The sequence below is a fragment of the Bos grunniens genome, chromosome 16, assembly GCF_055505025.1.
Source record: "Bos grunniens cultivar Pamir isolate PY7600 chromosome 16, Bosgru_T2T1.0, whole genome shotgun sequence".
In the NCBI taxonomy this organism is placed as follows: Eukaryota; Metazoa; Chordata; class Mammalia; order Artiodactyla; family Bovidae; genus Bos; species Bos grunniens.
Genome location: NC_141180.1, coordinates 73,899,147 through 73,923,058, shown reverse-complemented (window position 1 = coordinate 73,923,058; position 23,912 = coordinate 73,899,147). Strand labels below are relative to the sequence as shown.

Sequence of the window (23,912 nt, the reverse complement as noted above, 5' to 3'; positions counted from 1 at the left end):
TGGCAGCTGTGAATAATACTGCTTTGAACAGTGGGCTTCATGTACGTTTTTGAACTAGTGGTTTTGGTTTTCTTCAAATATATACTCAGGAGTAGAACTGCTAGATCATATGGTAGCTCTATATTTATTTTGTTGACGAACCTTTATACTGTTTTCTGTAGTGTCTGTTGCAATTTACATACCCACCAACAGTGTGGGAGGATTCACTTTTCTCAGTATCCTCACCAACATTTGTTTTTTGTATACCTCATTGTTTGTTTTTTTAATCTGCATTTCCCTGATGATTAATGATGCTGAGCATCCTTTCATGTGTTGCTATTATTTTTAAACTGATATGTACAGGTATAAATCTTAACACCTATGCAATTTCTTTTATGTTTCACCCACTTAGATGTGAGTCTAGGCCCTTTCCTTTAACAAGAGTTGATACAGAGTAATGAGGGCTTACTTATCACTGACAGATGTCCTGGAAACAACACTATGTAATGTCCACAGTTAAGCCTGAAACGGCCATGAGCCACTCAGGTCAACCTCCTGCTGGAGCCATTTACCACCCACAATGAGCTCTGTGGTTCTGCCTTCTAGGAGGAAGCCCAGGCCTCGTGGGGAGGCTTCCTGAAGCTCTGCCAGCAAGCCCAGCTTCAGCTGCAGACGTGGCAGTGACGTCACCTCCAGTGGAGTCCAGCTCCTAGTGTAGTATCAACCCCAACTGGTGAGTCTCCTCTCCTGAGATCCCAACATCCTAGAGCAGAAATAGCCATCCCCAGTGCACCCTGTCTGAATTCCTCACCTTGGGACCAAAGTGGGTGTCACGTGCCATGACATGGGGCTTAGTTTATAAAAATATTTTATATTAAAAGCATCGAGAATAACACACTTTTGGAAAATTCACAAGTTACAACAGAATGTATATTAAAATCTCTTTCCTTCCTTCTGTATTCTGTAGCCTTCTAGATGCTGTCTCTGGAAGTACTGTTATTTTTTCCAGACTTATTAATGGAACTATCAGATAGTGCTGACACTCTGACGTACATGTTTCTAAGAGTTGTACCTACATTTACTCATTTGCTCTTCGTTCACCATGAGTTCTCAGGTGGTAACTAGAAGGGAAATCTGCTTCATTCTGATTTCCTTCTAAAATTGGGTGTCTGAACTGCTGTCCTTTATTTCTTTTTGAATTATATTCCTCCAATATATTTGAAAATACAGTCCCTAGGGATTTGCCTGGCAGTCTAGTGGTTAGGATTCCAAAGTAAGGGGAGTGGGTTCTGGGTTCAGTCTTTAGTCAGGAACTAAGATCCCACATGCCTGGGAGCCAAAAATCCTAAAACATAAAAACTAAGCAATATTGTAACAAATTTAATACATACTTTTAAAATACTATTAAAAAATAGATTCCCTAATTCTTTTTTTAATTTTTATTCCTCAGTTTCCTTATTTATATATACACACACACAAACACACATACACACATTTTCCATCAAGCTGGGAAGCACTAAAATTGTTCATTTCAGTTCAGTTCATTCACTCAGTCATGTTCGACTCTTCGTGACCCCATGAATTGCAGCACGCCAAGCCTCCCTGTCCATCACCAACTCCCAGAGTTCACTCAGACTCACTTCCATCGAGTCAGTGATGCCATCCAGGCATCTCATCCTCTGGCATCCCCTTCTTCTCCTGCCCCCAATCCCTCCCAGCATCAGAGTCTTTTCCATTGAGTCAACTCTTCCCATGAAGTAGCCAAAGTACAGGAGTTTCAGCTTTAGTATCATTCCTTCCAAAGAAATCCCAGGGCTGATCTCCTTCAGAATGGACTGGTTGGATCTCCTTGCAGTCCAAGGGACTCTCAAGAGTCTTCTCCAACACCACAGTTCAAAAGCATCAATTCTTCGGTGCTCAGCTTTCCTCACAGTCCACACTTGGTTCATATCTCAGTTGGGTAATCCTTTTAAATAATTTGACACCATCTTAATTATTGTTTTACTTCATCAAGGACGCACTTAATCTGTTAGTTCAGATATTTGGAGGTGAGGTGAGTTGAGTCAGCAATGAAGGGCTTCCCTGGTGGCTCACACAATAAATAATCTACCTTCAATGCAAGAGACACAGGTTCAATCCCTGGGTTGGGAAGACCCCTGGAGAGGGGAATGGCTACCCACTCCAGTATTCTTGCCTGGAGAATCCCATGGACAGAGAGACTGGCTGGCTACAGTCCACTGAGATGCAAAGAGCCCAACGTGATTGTGTTACTAACACTTTCATTCTTTTTTTTTTTTTCCAGTAACGATAAGGCTTTGTACTATACCTGGCCTTCCCAGATGGCTCAGTGGTAAAGAATCTGCCTGCCAGTGCAAGAGACATGAGTTCCATCCCTGGGTTGGGATGATCCCCTGGAAACGAAATGGCAACCCACTCCAGTATTCTTGCCTTGAAAATCCCATGGACAGAGGAACCTGGTGGGCTACCAGCCATGGGGTTCCAAAGAATCAGATGTTATTGAACACAGAGGTACACACACAATACGGGATTCCATGCCTTGGGCATGGAATTTATTTGTTTTAAATGCGGCAACTTTTAATGGGGTAGTTTGTTTTAAATGGGGCAGCTTTTGGAGAAGGAAATGGCAACCCACTCCAGTATTCTTGCCTGGAATATCCCATGGACAGAGGAGCCTGGTAGGCTACAGTCCATGTGGTCGCAAAGAGTTGGACATGACTGAGTGACTTCATTTTCACTTTTTCATCTTTCTCTTAAAGTTTTCACTTCTGTGTTTTAGGGGGCTGGTCACTTATCATTCTGTAGCCACTGTTCATGACCATGAGATTGGGGATTGATTAGGTGTTGAATTGTGACCCAGAACACACATTTAATCCTAGAGTTTTGGGTGGTCTAAAATTCTTCATGTAGAAAAACAATACACTTTTCACCTAACCTACAGCTGAAAACACAGTGAATTGTTTTTTGTTACTTGTTCAGTGAATAGCCAGGCTTTACACACAATAACAGATAAATTGTTAAATGAATTGGCAGAGATTGAGAGATAAGTAAGTCTGTACATGTAGATGTATCTGGAGAAAAGGAAGTAATATATGTAGAGGAGAGAAGGATTTACATAATTTGATAAGTATATGTATTTTACAGTAAGAATATGACATTTTGCAATTGAATTTCAATTAATGCTTTTTATTTCAACTGGAACATATTTTGAATTATTTGATCTAGAAATATCTGGTTACTTAGAAATTTTAGAAATGAATAGAAATGATATATATACAGGAATACATTTTCTTGTCAACATGTTAGCCCTGTTCTTCTTCACCCTGAGACGTTCACAAACAACTGTATTTGGGGGGCAGGCCTTTTTCTCTCATATACATTATTTTCTTAATCAGAGAGGAATCCATGAACCTAGGATTCCTTAGTTGAAAAAAAAATATTTACTTTGAAAAGCCCAGTTTGTCCATAGAAACAGAGTTTCTGGACAGTAGCAGTTGGACTCATCCTGTGCAGAGTCCAGTTCACTCTGAAAGTTCTGTGATGAATCGTCTCCACTGTAATGTGATAATGCACATTCTGCACCAGGTGTCGCTTTGTGAGCTGAGAGGTTCACATATGGTGTCAAGTGAGAAGAGCTCACCTTCAACCTTGAGACTGAAAATGGGCAACCTGAACTGTTGTTCTGGAGGGAGGTTCCTACTGATCCTCTGTAGGCTGTTTCTTCAAATGGGCTGGTCAACTATTACTGACTTGTTTTTCCTTTTTTTTTTTAACATAAATTTATTTTAATTGGAGGTTAATTACTTTACAATGTTGTATTGGTTTTGCCATACATCAACTCATTTTTTTTTCATTTCCATCACTTTACAGAGATATAAATGTATTTTATAGTTTGTTTTATTCCTTAATTTATATTTTTTGGTTCTGCTGTCAAATGGCCACCTTAAATATCTTCCTAAATTAGAAAAATGTACAATTTCCTTGTGATAGTTTTGTACACACTCTTCCATAAAAACAAAAATGGAAAGAACAGAAGCAGGAGAACCATGAGGTCTCCCCAACATTGGACATTGCACAATAAGGGAATTGCAGCTCAACAGACAGGAGGGTCATGGGTCTCTATCATTGAAAGCTGACACGCATTTTAGTGTTTCTTTTCCTCATCTGTTAGGTTATCACTGGTTAATATGCAGAAGCTGTAGCTCATTTCTTTCCTGCTCCTCTCCTTTGCTTTCCTTCATCCAGCAAAGAGAATGATTCAGTGGTAGCTCAGTCCATAATTACTAACCTCCCACATGCATACGCTCCACCTTGTGTCCCCATCAAAAAAAAAAAAAAGAAAAAATAGAACACTGAGGGATTGGTGAGCAGCCTCACCAGTGTCCTGACAGCTACTCTGTGTCTCACTACTTCCCCAGGAGGATCTGCTGGAGGAACCCCCCCGGGGCTGGAATGAGGAACAGGGACTGAGTACCCTGAAGGTATGGTCACCTCTGTTTATCTGAAATAAGGCCGTTGCTTCACTTCTTTTATTTTATTCAGTCGAATACAATTATAGTAGTCTGACAATGTACATTATCACTGATGCATACAGTTTACTTGGTTGCTAGAATATTTAAGGTATATCAATTGTCAACACAGAGCTGATTCCAAAGGACATTTTAAAACGAAAGCATCAGTTACTACTGTATAACAGTAGGTACTTTCCTCAGCAGAAATTTTTCCTCTTGGAAAAGAATTTTGTAATTGTTGTTCAAATGGAAACAGAGATCTTACATGAAATAGGCCACCCTTTTTAACACGGGAGCCTTTCTGTTTTCTTTTGAGGCCATTGACTTAAGGAGTTTTAGTTTTCTGAGAAGAAAAATCAGAAGAGAAGACTTAGTGCAGAGAATAAAAGATGCTGACACCCTCACACTTTTTTTCTCATCTCTCATCACAGGTTTATGAAACAGCCAAAGAGATTTCTTCATATTCAGGGATATACATCCCTCTGCTCAGATACAATCTAATTGGTGAAGGTGGGGCCCTTTGCTGCATCAATTTGAGGAGGAGCCCTGATTTTTGGTTCTTACAGGTGGTGAGACCTAGAGATTGACCTCCCAGAAAAAAGTACTGGCCCAGTTCTGGTGTCTCCAGAAGCAACTGCATCATTTAGATGGTGTGGGATTGTGTGAAGGAGGGTGTTTGGAGGTGAGCATGTGTTGAAACCACATAGTATCACTGTGAATCTGCCTGTCTGTGTATATCCTCAGAAAAAAAGAGGGACATGTGCCCTCTTCAGCCTCACCTTTTCATGCCATGCCCTTCATTCACACTTGCTCATCCAGGTCTTCATCATCATCAATGACATCCCCAAAGTGAAAGTGAAAGTGAAGTAGCTCAGTTGTGTCCAACTCTTTGGACCCCATGGACTGTAGCAAACCAGGCTCCTCCATCCATGGGATTCTCCAGGCAAGAATACTGAAGTGGGTTGCCATTTCCTTCTCCAGGGGATCTTCCCAACCCAGGGATCAAACCGAGGTCTCCCAAATTGCATGCAGATGCTTTAACCTCGAGGCACCAGGAAAGAACAATGACATCTCCAAAAGCATTCCTCAAAAAGATTAACAGAGAGTTTTCTGACATCTAGAAGGAAGAGATCAGTCGGGCAGGTCCAAGCCCTTCCAGGGCAGGAAAGCAACCATATGCGGTAGCCCAGGGCAGTGCAGACTTTATGGGGCCCATTGAGCTGTGTGGGTCCAGACCTACTGACTCCAGCCTCAACTCCTGCTCAGGCCACTCACGGTGACAAAGCCAGATTCAAGGGTGCCAACCTGAGGTCAGGAGTGAGGACGATGCTAAGAAAGTGGGGGAAGAGGGCTGCAGACAGATTTCATATATTTTATATAAGGTCCCAGGAACCCAGTTGCCTATAAGAGACCTAGTCCTGCAGAATGATAATCATAAAAAGATGGAAAGAGGAGATGGGAATAGGTTACAAGGAAGAGTCTGTGGATCAGAAAAAAAGAAAAGAAAAAAAAAAAAAAAAACGAGATATGAAAGAAGAAATAAATGATTTCCATATTCTTGCTCTTCTTCTCTAATTCTTCGTTATCTGCCATACTGTTTTCTGGTGTTGGTGGGCAGCAGTCATGTGGAGTGGCTGTGAGAAAGTAAAAGGGCAATTTAGAGTCAGGATGTGACCAGGGGACCCTGTGCTCCTCAGAGCCTGGACTTGGGCCCCTGGTGTCCTTGTCTCCAGGGTCCTCCCAGGACCTCAGTGTTTTATGCTTCAGTGAAAAAGTGGGTCTCTGACCTCCAAAATCCTGTTGCCACCCTCAACTTGTCTACATGTGACCAGGAATGAGGCTGTGCCTCCTCCAAGTGCTCACTGTCTCCATGAGTCTCTGCCCACGACCTTGTGAGAGAGTCATTTCCTAGGCAGTTTGATAAGAAGTCTGGGTGTCCCCAAGGAGAGAGGGATCTGGAATTCTCAAGGAAGAAAAAGGACAAGTTTTTTTTCCCTCTTTCCCTCTACATTCCTTATATAACAATAATGTGTCCTGCTTGAGGACAGTCTCTGGAAAAAACCTTTTGGCTAATCCTGTTATCTTAAAATGTAAATTATGGGAGTAGGTCTAGTGAGGTCTTTACAACTTCCAGGCATTCTTTTGATTCCCTGTCGTAACTAATTGGAGAGTATATAACTCCATTGCTAACACTAGCAAGGGGGTACTCTTTCTGCCCCCTTCTGATGTCTATGTCAGAAGCTTTTTCTATCCCTTTTAAACTTTTATAGACTCTATTGCACAAAAGCTCTGAGTGATCAAGCCTCATCTCTGGCCCTGGATTGAATTCTCAACTGGAGGCCAAGAATCCTGGTGTCTTTTCGTGGAAGGTTACTCTAATTTCACCCCGGGTGGCATCAGAGGCAAGCAAAGTTTAATGGTGAAGAGCTGGACGTCAGTCAGGGATGCCATCAGGTCTATCCCTGGTGCATCCCCACTCAATCTCGGCGGTAGAACCTGGAGGGATGAGTACGGTGCCTTCAACAGTAAGGGACCGACTAAGTCTGACCAGGAAAGAAAAGCTTTGGTGTAAAGTCTGTCTACATCCCCATCTAGAGCAGGGAGGGACGCCTCTGGTAGAAAGATGGCGCTGGTCACTTTTTTCTCTCTTACAGATGGGAGTTAACAATTCCAGCCTCACTCCTTTGAACTGTATCCTGAAAAAATAGGATAGATTTGATTCCCAGGGCTTAAAGAAGACACACCTGTTCTTCCTATGTGATACTGCATGACCACGGTAGCCACTGGAGAACAGCAAATGGTGGCCAATTGGAGGGTCTCTTAAGTAGAATACTGTTTTACAATTAGACCGGTTCTGTAGAAAACAAGGGTAATGGGTAGAAGTAGCATATGTGTTGCCCTTTTTCTCTCTTTGAAATATGCCAGACTTGTGTCCTAAGGGTATGGGTTTGGGTGTGACTCCTTTAGCTCCCTCCTATCCTCCTACTTTGCTAGATGAGATGGAGGACAGGAGACAAAGAGATCAAGAAAATCAGGTTTCTCCAGTCTATCCCTGGGATCATATGCACAGAGCAGCCAGAGAGACTGAGGAACAGCCACACAAGCAGTTGCTCTTCATGAAGCACTCACTAGGAAAAATAATCAGTCTATGCAAGTTAATAAGCCTTTTTCTTACCAAGAAATACCAAGAATCAAGGGGACTATTTAGAGGACCCAGAAAAATATATTAGAGCTTTTAAAGGTGTTACTCTGCTTTATGACCTTACTTGGAAGGATGTGATGTATATCTTGGAACAAACACTGACTCCTGACTCAGAGTCAAATTTTGGGAAAAGCTGTTGCTTATGGAGATGAATGGCTTGGTAATGAATCAGTAGGGGAGAGGGAGGACAAGATAGCCACCCTCCCCACTGGGAATCAGGCAGTCCCAACTATAGAACCAGATTGGGACTACAACATAGCTAAAGGAAGATGGGATCAGAGTCATTTTGTCAGGTGTATTTTGAAGGACTCAAGCAGGCGTGTCCTAAGCCTTTAAACTGTGGCAAATTGGCAAACATAGAACAGTAGGAGAAGGAAGCTCCTGGTAAATTCCTAGATAAACTGAGAGAAGCCCTTCACAGATTCACTAAGATTGATCCCAAAAGTGAAGAGGGAAAAGTGATGTTAAAAGATAGATTTCTCACTTAGTTGGCTCCAGATATCCACCATAAGCTATTAAAATGGGTGTGTGGACCAAATCAGTCTTTAGATAATGTGTTAAAACTGGCTCAGACAGTCTATTATGGTAGGGAATATTAGGAATAGAAAGAAAGGCAGAAAAAGGAACAGGTGGAAGCCCTCATAATGGCTGTAAGAACCATCCTGAAACAGCCTGAGAAAAATGCGCAGAGGGACCCAGGTGAAAAGGGAGGGGCTTGCTATTACTGAGGAAAGGAGGGGCACCTCAGTTGGGATTGCCTTCAGGCATCTAAGCTGCCCCCTGCTCCATGTCCGATCTGCAAAGGACCACACTGAAAGAGAGACTGCCCCCAGATGCGTAGGTTTCAGGGGTCGGACTCTCAAGACAATCAGGACTGAAGTTGCCCATGCAGTCCCCACACAAGCTCCCGTCCTAATTACACCTGAGGAACCCTGGGTATTAATAACTTTGGGGGGCCAATCCGTCGATTTCCTTTTAGACACTGGGGCAGCTTACTCTGTGTTTACTGAAGCCCCTGGCCCACTTTCTTCCCAATCCGCTTCCATAATGGGACTGTCTGGATGAGCCAAAAGGTATTATTTCACTTGTTCTTTAAGCTATAATTGAGACTGTGCTATTTTCACACGAGTTTCTGATCATGCCAGGTCTCCCTCACTGCATTTGGGGAGGGATATACAGAGCAAGGTCCATGCTTCTGTTTTCATGAATATGGAGCCCTCCCTTTCTCTCCCTTTAATTGAACAAAATGTAAATCCTAGAGTGTGGGCTGATGGAAAATCAGTGGGTCGAGCACAAACTGCTGTTCCTGTAGTTGCCAAGCTCAAAGACCTGCACTTATTTCCACATAAGAAGTAGTATGCACTGAAACTTGAGGTTAAAGAAGGGTTAAAACCCATCACTGAAAATTTAAAGGAGCAGGGACTATTAATTCCCTGTAACAGTCCATGCAACACTCCTATTTTGGGTATAAAGAAATCAAATGGTAAATGAAGACGTTCAAGATTTAATAATAAATTTGAGGCTGTAGTTCTTTACACCCCATGGTGCCTAATCCTTATACTCTATTGTCTGAAATGCCTGAATGAGCCAAATATTTCTCAGTAATTGATTTGAAAGATGCTTTCTATTCAGTGCCTTTGGCAGAGGAAAGTCAATTTCTATTTGCCTTTGAAGACCCTACGCAGCCAGCTTCTCAGTTGACCCGGACAGTTTTGCCCCAGGGATTTTGTGACAGTCCTCACTTATTTGGACAAAGTTTGTCACGGGATCTTCAACACTTTAATAGCTGTGAAGCGGTGGTGTTACAATATGTAGATGATATTCTGCTCTGTGCTGAGACAGAGGAAGCTTGTTCACGAGCCTCAGGAGCTTTCTTAAACTTCCTGGCAGGCGGCGGTTGCAAGGCATCAATAGAAAAGGCTCAGCTTTGTCAAGAATCTGTTAGATAGCTGGGCCTAATCATATCAGAAGGGACTAGGGCCATAGGTCCCTAGAGAATTAAACCTATACTAAATCATCCCCTACCTATGACTTTAAGACAACTGAGAGGATTTTGAGGAATCACAGGCTACAGTTGCATTAGGATTCCAGGTTATGGGGAACTTGCCGGGCCTTTATATAAACTTATAGCTGAAACTCAGCAAGCTCAAACCGACAAACTGGTTTGGTCTCCAGATACTCAAAAGGCTTTTAAAGTTCTTCATACTGCTCTCCTGCAAGCTCCCGCTTTGAGTTTGTCCACAGGATCAGAATTTAATTTGTTTATCACTGAAAGAAAAGGTATGGCCTTGGGAGTTTTGACACAACTCCGAGGGCCTCACCAGTAACCTAGTGTTTATCTAAGCAGAGAATTAGATGTAATTTCACGCGGGTGGCCCATTGCCTAAGAGTAATTGGGGCATCGACCTGAAGCTTTAAAAATAATTAATAATTAATGGACGAAACCTTATTGTATTGACTTCTCATGATGTGAGTGGAATCTTAAATTCTAAGGTTAATATTTGGATGATGGACAGAGGCTTCTTAAATATCAGTCATTGTTGTTACAAGGACCAGTAACTAAGCTTACATTCTACATATATATATATACATATATATATATATACATATATATATATATATACATATATACAATATATACTCCCTCTACTTTGGTGCCCTTACAAGGTATGGAATCCTGTACTGTGTCTGTTTGGTCACCAAGTTTCTCAGAGCTCAGAACCTTCTAAACCAAAGGCTACATGATGGCTGTACAAGGAATTAGCTTCCCTTCTACTGACCAAGTCTGGATGAGCAGTTAATGTGAGTTAACTGGGGAGGTGGCCATCTGTGCTGGGCTTTGGTGGCTTAATTACGTCTGTGATGCTCAAAGTCTCACAGCTGATCTGAACACTTATTTGAGCAGCTTGGACCTGGCACTATGTAAGAATGGGCAGGAGTTTAAGTCTGCCCTCACTAAAATTCTGACTCTTATCAACTCCTTATCATGCTCTAGACCCTGTAGTGGAAGACAGTAGAGCCCCAAATTCTTTTTGAAAATCATCTCCATACTCACAACCTGGAGACCACAACCCAAGATTGTTCTTGAGGATCAGCAGAGAGACCCTCCTTCCCTCAGTGACCAAATGTTTGTCCTACTAACCTGACAGCATTGCCCCATCTCACCAAACTCCCTGGCAACAGCCAAACAGTGATCTTGTCCACATCAACCCATAGAAATCCCACAAGTAAATCCCAGGTTTTTTCCTTTTTAAAAGTCTCTGGATTTACACTGCTAGTACCTGTAGATTTGGGAAGCTACATTTAGAAGTGTTGAGCTGTAATTCCCTTTTCCTATAATGTCCATTGTAGGGGAGACCTCACGGTTTTCCTGCTTCACGTCTTTCCATTTGTTCTCTGGTAGGACGTGTACAAAACTGGCACTGGGAAATTGTACATTCTTCTAAATTTAGGAAGATAATTAAGGCAGTCACCAGATAGAAGAGTCAAAATATAACAAGGAATAAAAAAACTATAAGACATATTTATAACTCTGCAGATAAATTAGAGTGATGGAAAAGGAAAAAAAAAAAAAAGATGAGGAAAATTCATTAGTAAAAGTTAACCAGCCCATTTGAAGGAACAACCTTCAGAGGATCAGTGAGGACTTACCTCCAGAACAACAGTTCAGATTACCCATTTTCAAACTTTCAAGGTTGAAGGTGAGCCCTTCTCACTTGACACCTTACATGAACCTCTCTCAGCTCACTAACTGGCACTTGGTACAGAATGCAAAATGTGCATTACCACATTACCATGGCAATGATACACCACAGAACTTTCAGAGTGAACTGGACTCTGGACAAGGTGAATCCAATGGGTACTGTCCAGAAAGTATGTTTCTATGGTCAAGTTTGGCTTTTCAGAGCAAGCATTTTATTTTAAAAACTGAATCTCAGGCTCACACATTCCTCTCTGATTCAGAAAATAATTTATATGAGAGAAAATGACCTGCCCCCAAGTTGTTGATAGCATTTCAGGTTGAAGCGGGACGAAGCTAACACATTGAGAATAAAAAGATATTCTATTCTTGATTAGAATATCATCTTGGTACTGATCACAAGTGTGTGTTCCTAACACACAGTGAAGCCAAGCAGTACCAAACCTTCAGGAGCCTGGAGCAGAGAAAGCCTTACTTCAGGTCCAAACAAGGAGAAAGGACAAACAAAAAAACCTGAGCTCCCAGAAAGCTTTCAGCAAAGCCCTTTTCTAGGGAAGCTGAAGAAGTGGCCTGGTTACTTCTGGGGTCAGAGACTTTGTTCTTGAGGTCAGGTCATGGTCAGGTCATGATGTTCCTGCAAAGCAAATGCTACGCTCAGTTCTGACAAGACAGGGTCAGGTCCCAAGGCACCACCTTCTACCTCCCAGGTCCAGGCCCAGGCGAGGAGGAGGGGTCCTGGGCGGGCAGGTTATCCTTCTCGGGTTCAGGAGGGCATCCATCCAGCACCCAGTCTGCGTCCTCCCACCAGTGCACGGCCCTGGCTGAGGAGGCAGGTCTCAGCTGGCAGCAGTTGCAGAGCCAGGTCCCAGACCCCACCCAACCAACTAAATTACTGTTATTACAAGGGTGAATGCTGGTTTCAGGCAAAAAATACCTTGACTTAGATCAGGTAGAGAGAGACTTCTGCTCTGCTAGGCAGGCATACGCCCATGCGCAGCAGGAAGAAGTTATAGAAGAAAGAGATCTGCGCCCCAATTCCCAAGAAGTAACTTGAGTATGAAGTCTCTCAGGGAGGAGTTGTTAGGGGAGGCACACTGATTGAAACCGCCCACCCTGGCCAGGGACCACAGTAACCAATTGCATGAGTTGTTTTACGACAGGAGGTCCTGCTAAGGAACAAGGAACTAATAAGCCACCACCAACTGGAAGAGTTCGGGAAAGGTCAAAAGGAGACACGACATGTCCGACCACCTCCTAGAATCCTTCTCTCTGGCATCCATCTTGGTTGAACAAGGCGTGCACCACCAGGAAGGACTCTGAGTCAGAATGATTGGCTAAGGACAACCCGGAAACTAATCCCGTCACCATAAAACCCAAGACTGCAAGCCATGTGGCAGAGCTGTTCTCCTGGGGTCCTTTACCCTACTACTCTCCACCGGGGTGCCCTTTCCCAATAAAATATCTTGCTTTGTCAGCACGTATGTCTCCTTGGACAATTCATTTCCGAGTGTTAGATGAGAGCCCAGTTTCGAGCCCTGGAAGGAGTCCCCCTTCCTGCAACAAATGGCGAGTCTGGCGGGGACTCTTCTTCACTGCAACTGACATCCTGACCACTTGGGGGTACTCAGGGACCAGCTTGCCTGCCAATGGACCAGACCCAGCAGCCGCAACTGGGACCTTTTTGTCCCTGGTCTCCTGATGAGGACAACTGACCAGAGTGCCACGACCGGTAAAGAACAAGAGACTTTATTGACCTCTCTCCCCTTTTCTCTCTCTCTCTACTCTCCTTAACCCTTCCTATCCTTCCCCTTTTTACTAGTCCCCCGGTCCTGGACACAGGAATGTGATGATCGAAGGGCCTCAGCCTGAGCTGAGGATTGGAGACTGATCACCTCCTCTTGGCAGAGAAGTTGAATTCTGGTTCCGTTCTGGTCTGATTTCTGGTAGGGCCGAGTTCCAGTCCTCCCTTCTCTGGAGGCCCAGGCCTGGGTGTCTGCAGGTGGCAGGAGATGTCTGTAAGGCCACCCCTTTTGCCCCCCTCTCCTGCCTCCTCCCCCTTCTTTCAACCTGGCTTCCTTTCCTTCCTTTGAAATCTTTGAAGACCTGAGATATTTTCCTTTACTCTGTTCGCACTTGGATCTGAAGTTCTGTGTCTGTATAGGAGGTTTTCTGAGAGACTGTTTTCTTGTATTTAAGGGAGTGTCTGATGAGGACTGCCAGGTTTATATGTGTGTGTTTTAACTTTGTGTTCTGTGTTGTGATTTTTATGGCCATTTTTCTTTGTTTGGCCACCATTTGGTTTAGACCTGCTGCAATTTTGTTAGAACTTGATTTTATTTCCCTGTGCCTTGAGACCAGGGCTCTGGCTCTGTTCTCGGGAACACTTATCTAGACCATCTTTAACTCCTGAGACTGAGGAAAAAAGGGGAAAAGACTTTAAAAGTATTATCTATTCCAACTGTTTTTTATAAACTAGTAAACTTTATATTGTAATATCCAATTCATGACTAAGCATAGAAAATAAAGCTAGATCTTGCATTGTGTCTGTCTAAATATGTCTTGGCATGTCTTTGTCTCTGGATAGTATTTGTGAGGTTAATTTGTAAATGAGCTGTATTTAATTGGCTTAAAGAAAAGTAAGTCCTTACAAATCAAATAATTCTAAATTAAACAATAAATTCTAGTTTCATGTGAAGTGGGAAATATTCAGTATTAAATACCTGATATTAATGTTTGTTTCTTGACCTGTCTAATATAAACATGTCTTAGAGTAATTAACATTAAGTAGAATATTTTCACTGTACCTAGTAAGCTAAATATTGTATCTGTTACAAGTTTGTCAATAGGGAAATTACCTCTAGTGAAGAAACTTCTAAAAAAAATGTAAATGAGATATGAGCTTTTGGATAAACTCTATTAGGAATAATTATTCTTTAGAAATATCTGTTTAAAATATTCTCTCCAGATGGGCATAACTTGAATTTCTAAGGGTTGTGCTAAACGAAGTGTTGAAAGTCTATTGAATAGTTAGATCATTTCCAAATAAAATAAGATTTTGAAGCATTTACTACTAAACACTAATTTTGTTTTACAGAGAAACAAAGAGATTCGGAGCTATAAATGAATAATGTTTGGTGCCATCCTAAAATGTTCTAAGAAAGCAAGGGTTTTAGAGACTATCACTGGTATTTATGCTGGCCAATCTATAAAATGCTAATATGAAAGTTAGTTCTTGGTTGCTAAAGAAAAGTAGGAAGTGTGTTTTCAGTAAAAAAAAAAAAGAATGAAAAAATGCTAAAAAGAGTTATGCATGACCAAGATTTTCTAAAATTGGATTACAATTAGTTAGATAAATGGGTTTTGTTATGAATGACACAAGCATAAGAAAACTGGTTAGAGCCAACTAGGTCCAAGATGGCGGAGCTGACTTTCACTAGACCTTGAGCCTTGGTATTTATGCCCACTGTGACATATCAGCAAGCTAAATGATACACCCAGCAACATTGACTAAATCTGACCAAATGTTCTAAACCTTTTTAATGGATCTTTTCAATAAAACTTACTAAATCGAATTCTTTTGAAGTTCCTTTGACCTCTAGCTAACTTTGGGGTGCTTCAGAGGGCCCCTGAAACATCCCAAAGAGAGATATTAAACTGTGTTTATTTGGTTGGTTAAATTACATGAAAGAGATTATCAAATGAGTAATAAATCCACTCATGTTACAATGTATGGTAAAATTACTGATACAGAGATCCTAGAAATTATATCTGTTCTTAACATTCTTAGGGCTTCCCTGGTAGCTCAACGGTTAAAGCGCCTGCCCACAATGCGGGAGACCTGGGTTCGATCCCTGGGTTGGGAAGATCCCCTGGAGAAGGAAATGGCAATCCACTCCAGTATTCTTGCCTGGAGAATCCCATGGACAGAGGAGCCTGGTGGGCTACAGTTCACGGGGTCGCAAAGAGTCGGACACTACTGAGCAACTTCACTTCACTTTAACATCCTTATATGTCCTGGTATTCTAATGGAAAACCTGATGACTTCACAAAAGTTAACAAAAGGACTGAATGAACTAGCGAATATGCTTATAACTTTTATGGTTTGTATCTGAAAAATTACGGGTTTGAATCTTACATTTTCTGGGAGTAGGGAAAATCTTCCTCTCAAACTAATTATGACAATACTTCGGTAAAATTATATATTATAAGCCAAACAGTTATATTTTCTCTCTATCTGACTCCTCCAGAAATTGGAAACTCTTAGGTTTCCAGTTTATCAAATGAGTTAGGAAGATTATCTCACTAAAAGGTACAAAAATCTCAAGGAACTTTTGAGACCTTAAAAAGGGAAGAATTCACCTAGATTTGTTAGGCAAAATCTGTGATAAGCCTTTGGTGTGAGTTTCCCAGCCCTGTTTTATTTTGAAAGTTCAGTCTGAGACTCTATAAATGTTTCAGCAAAATAAAAAGTCTGTGATCAATCATGGTTATATAAATCATCAGACCAAAATTAGTGGGAACAGACCTATTTTGCAAACAAACTAGCCTTAATTTGGTTATATATGATAAAAATGAGGGTAATTTTAGGGAGAAAAAGATGTTTCAATATATGCTAAATCCAAGTTTGTTAAAGGAGGTCTGCATCTAGTAAGATTCATTTCTTGGATAGTTCTTTGCTGTTATGTGATATTAATGTAAAATTTAATTGAATTTGTAAAGAACACCCTAAGTTTGTTTCTGAAGCTTATCTCAGTAATCTACATTTGGATGAAGATCAGATGCCTCAATGACCTGCATCAAGAACTGGAAAAAGACATAATTTAAGGGACTGTCTCCAACCTGGATGGAAGGACGTTTTTATCAGGTACTCTTAACTGGCTCATGCACGAAACTGAAGGGAAATTAACTTTTAGATTAATTCCCACTTCCAAAGGCCCTTACACTAGATTGGTCTATAGAGAAGACAGCTGACCTGATCTCACCTTAAAATGATGCTCAAACAGGAGAAACTACATGATCGTTTATAATGTTTTCTTGACTTCTTAGACCTCTGCATATAAATCAAATGCTTTTCTATCATAGACCTAATCCTATGCTAGTTTTAGAAATCAATCCAATTGTTGGGTGTGTGGCCAATTACCTGTATCTAGTTCTGGATTACCTTGGTAAATTACTACAAGGCTCTAACTGGTTGGCCCTGAGAAAATTTACTTAGAAAAAAAAAAAAATTATCGTCATATTCAGGTCACTGTGATATTACTAGATGGGATCCCCTCACCAGGTCAATTAATAATGCCTGCTCTGACTTTGGCCATAAATTTGTGCTTTCTTCTATCACTCAAACTCAATCAGAGCAACAAGCAAAGTTTCAGCAAAGGAGGAAAACATCTCCCACAATTATGGGATGGATTTGTATAGATAACTCCAGGTTATGGTAATTTAAGTTTAAAGTCTCCTCTATGTTGGAAACAATTAAATCATACTAAGGTTAATCAGTCTAGTAATACTAGAAAACTGGCCTATGTGCCTTATAGACAGTGCCAATATATAATTTCCCTGGAAGATAAAGATTCGTACAGAGTAGACTAAGTCAGATGACCTGGGATATACTGGGCTACATCTAATGGAAGCTCTTAAGTCTTACTTGTGACTTTACTAATACTGCTGGCTATGTTATTTGTATTTCACAATTTTAATTGTGTTTTACACAATTAAACAAAAAATAGCTGTTTTACAAAATTGCTGTTTCTTACACTGCTAAATGTGTGACTGAGGCGTCTGATAAAATAATATATAGTTCCATATGAGATTGATGATGGTAACAGTGTAACTCTAGATATGGGAAGAGGCAACAAGAGGGAATGTTGTTCTGGACCAAGAGGCTAGTAAGACAGGTGGTCCAGAGAATTTTGGATACTGTTTTATGGCCTAGTCCAGTAACAGCACATTGAGTGGCCTGTCAACAAAATCTTTGCCAAACCTGAGAATGGACATTCTCAGCACCATGGGATAAAATGGTGAAGAAATGCACCCCTCAGAATCATGGTCAAGTTTATGAGCAATGGGGGCTCTGCCAACTGAAAACTGACACTTGCCATCTACATCTACAAAGATTAAATCATGGCCACTGCCACTGCTGACCTTCAATTGCCCTGAAAGGAGTTCAGGATGAAAATCAGGAATGAGGCACTCTGTGCTCTGGGGAAAAACTGGCAGAACAGGCCTTCAGATAGATCTTTTCAAGAAAAGACTTTATGAGTCCCAAATCTTACATCTTTTCATACCTAGAGAAACACCGACATCGTTAACAGTGAAATCTGCTTTGGCTATTAAGGAAAGATTTACAATTAAAAGTCCAAATAGAGCAGCTACAGTTCAGACATCTTGGGGAATAACTAGGTGATGCTATGGGTGTACTTTCAGATTAGACCTTGTCTTGCTAAACACTTGAGATTTCTGAGGCATGTCCAGCTTGGATGCCACCATTCTCAAAACAATGTATGCTGGAAGCTAGTAACTGCAACCTTACTTTTTATAAAACTAGGAAACTGGCTACCTGGCTACATGTCTCCCTGAAGTGCCAGGTTCAGACTGGGTTTCAGGCCTATACTTCTAAAAAGAAATGAGATTTATTTTGTCTACTAAATTCCAGTTATCACTCCTCCAACTACTTCTAATTGGGTCTGTTGCACCAAAATAGCAGACCAAGGGATTGAGATTTTAATCGTACAAGACTGAGATCTAGAACTTGGAACTCAGGAATACTTCCAAGTCGGTGTCTATTCTCCAGGCTGAGGCAGTCCTATGCCCCATTTTCACAGGAAGTTATCACAATCATGGCTGCCTTGTTCCCTAAATTAAAACTGAGCAGAACTCTGTGGGGCTCTGGAGTACAGATCTGTTCTGTGTTCTCCATTTCTTGTCTGTAGGATATAGGCTTCATTCAGCCTCCTTGACCTTCCCTGAGCTCCAAAGGGTGGATTCAAATGATTGCTCATCAGGGAAGGGAGGGGATACAGAAACAGGAGAAACAATCAAATGGTGGTACAGCCTCCAGACAGGGTCCTGGTTCCTACTCAAAGAAATAAGCATAACAATGTCTTTGAGTTCTTCTACAGAACTAGAGCCCCAAACTAGGTGGAGGATGATAACTTCAGACTAAACACAAGATTCCTGGGGCACAGCTCTTTTGCCTCACCAGCAATCAATCAAAAAAAAAAAAAAAAAAGTCACAAATCCTGTAGCCCTCACCCCAAATGTTGCCTCCTGTTTCTGGGGACCAGTGATTACCATCCTGTTAGGTCTCCTATTTCATCTCTGAGAGGAGCCAACAGTTTCAAACTAAATTGCTGTTATTACAAGGGTGAATGCTGGTTTCAGGCAAAAAATACCTTGGCTTTGATCAGGTAGAGAGAGACTTCTGCTCTGCTAGGCAGGCCTACACCCATGCACAGCAGGAAGAAATTACAGAAGAAAGAGACCTCGGCCCCAATTCCCACGAAGTATCTTGAGTATGACGCTTCTCAGTGGGGAGCTGTTAGGGTAAGCACACTGATTGAAACCGCCCACCCTAGCTAGGCCCCACAGTAACCATTTGCATGAATTGTTTTACGACAGGAGGTCCTGCTAAGGAACATGGAACTAATAAGCCACCACCAACTGGAAAAGCTCGGGAAAGGTCAAAAGGAGACACACATGCCTGACCACTTCCCAGAATCCTACTCTCTTGCATCCATCTTGGCTTAACAAGGTGTGTACCACCAGGAAGGACTCTGAGTCAGAATGATTGGCCAAGGGCAACCTGGAAACTAATCCCATCGCCATAAAACCAAATAACACCTAAGACAGCAATCATGTGTGAGAGCTGTTCTGAGGTCCCTTACACTATTGCCTTCCACCTGGGTGCCCTTTCCCAATAAAATCTCTTGCTTTGTCAGCACGTGTGTCTCCTCAGACTATTCACTTCTGAGTATTAGACAACAGCTCAGTTTTGGGCCCTGGAAGGGGTCCCCTTCCTGCAACACCCCACTGTGGATAGCAGGTGGCAGTCATCTGTGCTCTGTGCAGTCAGAGCCCTTCAGTAAGACACTGATCTCAGTTGCAAACCTAAAGATAGGGATGCTGAAAGAGTTCTCAACCTCTCATTTCTAGAGACCCATTAGTGCTCTCACCTTCATGCTAACCAACCTGAAATCACAAGTGTTTTGACACATGTATAACATGTTTTTTAGCAAATTATAGCAGTCACATCTCGCTAGTGGCTACCAACTATAATACACAAAAACCACTATATATGTTTATATATGTGTGCAGATAACTCATGCAGTTGATTTCAGCAATTTGTGAGCCCATGGACTAGCCTGCCAGGGCCCTCTGTCATGGAATTCTCCAGGCAAGAATACTGGAGTGGTTAGTCATTTCCTTCTTCAGGGGATCTTCCTGGCTCGGGGTTCTAACCCAGGTCTTCTGGATTGCAGGTGAATTCTTTATTGTCTGAGCCACCAGGGAAGACTGAATGAATCTTAAAATCAGCACCCCTTATTCTGCCATTTCTGACAGATTATGGCAGAACAGGAACTTTGGTAGGGATTCCCAGGTGGCTCAGTGGTAAAGAATTTGCCTGCCAATGCAGGAGACATGGGTTCAGTCCCTAGGTTGGGAAGATACTTTGGAGGAGGAAATGACAATCCACTTCAATATTCTTGCCTGGAAAATACCATGGACAGAGGAGCCTGTTGGGATATAGTCCATGGGGTCACAAAAAGCGGGACACAACTAAGTGATTGAGTATGCACGGATATATATATAGGATGTTAAGAACCCTCTTGTTTATTATCTTTTCATTTTCTGGCCATTTCAAGTAACAAAGAAAAGGGCTCTGCCCCATGAGAGTATTTAGCCTGAGGGGCCAAGAGGGATGTGGCCCTTTTCTGGTTTCCATGGTAACCAATGAGCCAATCTGCTGTTCATTCCCGCTGTAACTGGTAGACTCCTTATCCCCCCCAGAGTAAAGAATGCTGCAGCTCCTGTCTTCTGCCTGTCCCCTGCTATCCACAGTGGGTATCTCTCTGAGAGGGTAACAGGCAGGAAGGCCAGGGGTCTCCAAATGGAGGAAATAGGCTGCAAGTGTCAGACATTTTTATCTCTCTCTTAAGCAGCAGGAGGAAACAAACTAGCAATATGTTTTCTCTCTCTCTCTCTTTTTTTTTTTTTCCCTTCTCTATACAAATGTAAAGGGAGGTTTCTCTTAAAATACTGTGTTGCCATAATGACCCCTGGTTTCACCTAAAGTTAACTATTCTCAAACCTTGAGTTAACTAATGCATTCTTCTTATGGAAATGTTTGTCTTAAGCTATGTTAATGTACTATGCCTTTACCCCAAACTCTGTCTTCAAGTTGGTTCTGCCTAATGGCTCAGAACCTACTTGACAAACCATTATGTTATACTCAGACATTGTTCCCCTAATCTATGTAAACGATGCTATTTGTATGGTAATCTGCCTTTCTACAAGATTCAAGTCAGTCCTCTTATGGCCCAGGTTGACTCCTCTGATGCCAGGATTATCCCAAAATACATCTTATGGGTGAGGGGCCTGGTGCCATTCTGAGTTTTAAGACATTCCTTTCTTTCATTAACAGACTGCTAGAGACTATATAACATCCAGCTGAAGACTAGCAGGGGGGTACTCTTTCTGCCCCCTTCTGATGCCTATGTCAGAAGCTTTCTCTATCTCCTTTATACTTTAATAAAACTTGATTACACAAAAGCTCTGAGCAATCAAGCCTCATCTCTGGCCCTGGATTGAAGTCTTCTCCTCTAGAAGCCAAGAATCCTGGCATCTGTTCATGGTTCAGCAACAACCTTTCATTACCCGGACCCTTTTACTTCAGATATGTAAGACATCCCATCTATTAAACCTTTGATATCTCTGTCAACTCTGGAATCTTTCTTTGGTCTCAAGTCCAGGCAAAGGACAGGGCTTGCGGGCCTATAAAGTGTATCCCAACACTTCTGTAGTGTATTTGGCTGACCTGATTTGGTGATTCATTTGTAGGTATTTCCTGGGCTCGTGCATACATTCCAGGTACTCATGAGCCCTTGAAACACTGAAACAACAATGCCAACATCCAGATCTTAGAGGATTTCCCAGAAGGTGTTCCACTTGAGGGGACAGGTATGGACACAGGGCCCAGGGCACCTGTGCTGAACATCATCAGAGACGAGGTGACGAGGGAGGGAGGGACATTGCATCTCCTCACGAACCCATCCCTCCACCACTAACTCTGAGATCAGGGAGGGAGGGACACAGGGCTTTCAGAGAGAATGATCAGCACACTGAACACTACACACCCCACTGAGAGAATGAACTAAGGCACAAGGAGCTGAAATGACAGATCATGCTCATAGACTGGACACATTACACAGATATAGGAATCAAAGCTGTATGATACTGACATGGAAATAGATACATAGCCCTAAAGACCAGAATAAAGAGCCCCAAGAAAACTCATGGATACATGGTCAAATGAAATTCGTCAAGGTTCTAAGACAATGAAATCGGAAAAGGGTAGTATCTTCAATAAGTCAATCGGATGAAAAGATAACCTACAGAAAAATTAGAAGCCATATATCAGATAAGGAGCTCATACTCAAAATACACAAAATACCACAGCTCAAATGCAAAACAAAATATTAAAAAAAGTAAATAAGGGAGTTGAGGAATGTGCAAAGAATTAAACTGATGTTTCAGGAACAACAAAACAAATGGCTAGCATACAAAGGAAAAGGTTTTCAACCTGACATCATCAGGGCAAAGTAAATCAACACCTCATGCCTGTTAGGTTGTATATTATAAAGGGAAAGAACAGGTTAGGCCATGATGTGGGGAGCTGGAACCTTTACACACTGCTGGTGGGAATGTAAATTGTGTGGCTATGTTGTGGAAAACAATAAAAGGTTCCTTATAAAAGTATAAAAAGAATATCATATGATTCCACAAATAAGGTTCTCGATATATATACCAAGGAAATTAAATCAGTATCACAAAGAGATATCTGCAGTCCTAAATTCACTGCATCACTTTCCACAACAGCCTAGATACACAATCCACTTCAGCTAACAAATAAGTATTCTGTGCCTGAGGTAACTTTAGATAACTGGGAGAAACTTAATTCTCAAAATAACTGCTTAAGTCTCTTAGCCCCTTAGGGAGGATGAAAACAATATTATAATTAAAGTAGCATGTCAAAATTATCTTAGTCTGAAGTGATGCCATAAGGGTTGTACAGATAGGGAAGCCTCATATACACACAGCACCATCCAGAGGAAATAGACAAAGTACCTGAAAAAGAATTCAGAAAATGATAGTAAAAATGATCAAAAACCTTGCCAACAGAATGGAGAAAATGCAAGTATCAATTAACAAAGAGCCAGAAGAATTAAAAAATAAACATACAGAGACAAAAGGATTACTGAAATTAAAAATACTGTAGAAGGAATCAATGGCAGAATATCTGAAGCAGAAGCATGCAACAATGAACTGGAAGATAAAATGGTGGAAATAACTGCTGAAGAGCAGAATAAAGTAAAAAGAATGAAAAGAACTGAGGTTAGTCTCAGAGAACTCTGGGACAATATTAAATGCACCAACATTATATTATAGGGGTCCAAGAAGAGAAGAGGAAAAGAAAGGATATGAGAAAATTTCTGAAGAGATTATAGTTGAAAATTTTCCCAACATGGAAAAGGAAATAGTCAATCAAGACCACAAAGTGCAGACAGTCCCATCTGGATAAACCCAAGGAGAAACACACCAAGACACATACTAATCAAACTAACAAAGATTAAACACAAAGAAAGACTATTAAAAGCAGCAAGGGAAAAGCAACAAGGAACATACAAGGGAAACCCCATATGTTTAACAGCTGATCTTTCAGCAGAAGCTCTGCAGGCCAAAGGAAGTGGCAGGATATATTTAAAATACTGAAAGGGAAAATATATATATATACAACAAAAATTACTCCACCTAGCAAGAATCTCATTCAAAATTGATGGAAATTAAAATGCTTTTCAGACAAGCCAAAGTTAAGAGAATTCAGTGCCACCAAACCAGCTTTCAACAAATGTTAAAGAAACTTATATAGTTGGGAAATAAAAGCAAAGAAAAAGATCTACAAATGCAAACCCCAAAGAATTAAGAAAATGGCAGTAGAAATATGTATATCAATAAGGACTTTAGATGTAAATGGAATGGGGAGGGAGGAAGGAGGAGGGTTCAGGATGGGGAACACAGGTATACCTGTGATGGATTCATTTCGATATTTGGCAAAACTAATACAATATTGTAAAGTTTAAAAATAAAATAAAATTTAAAAAAATAAATGTAAATGGATTAAATGCTTCAACCAAAATACACAGACTGGCTGAATGGATACAAAAACAAGATGCATATATATGCTGTCTAAAAGAAACCCACTTCAGACCTAAAGACACATATAGAC

General features: G+C 41.4%; 2 long non-coding RNA genes across 2 annotated transcripts; both read left to right on the top strand.

The window, feature by feature from the left end:
• The first annotated feature begins 584 nt into the window (after positions 1-584).
• On the top strand, positions 585-12,887 carry LOC147357007 (uncharacterized). The gene is made up of 2 exons (XR_015143712.1): positions 585-712; positions 12,571-12,887. It is a non-coding gene; the product is annotated as an uncharacterized LOC147357007 (long non-coding RNA).
• Positions 12,888-13,003: 116 nt separating this feature from the next.
• Positions 13,004-19,165, top strand: LOC147357006 (uncharacterized). The gene is made up of 3 exons (XR_015143711.1): positions 13,004-13,139; positions 16,154-16,274; positions 19,028-19,165. It is a non-coding gene; the product is annotated as an uncharacterized LOC147357006 (long non-coding RNA).
• Positions 19,166-23,912: the final 4,747 nt, after the last annotated feature.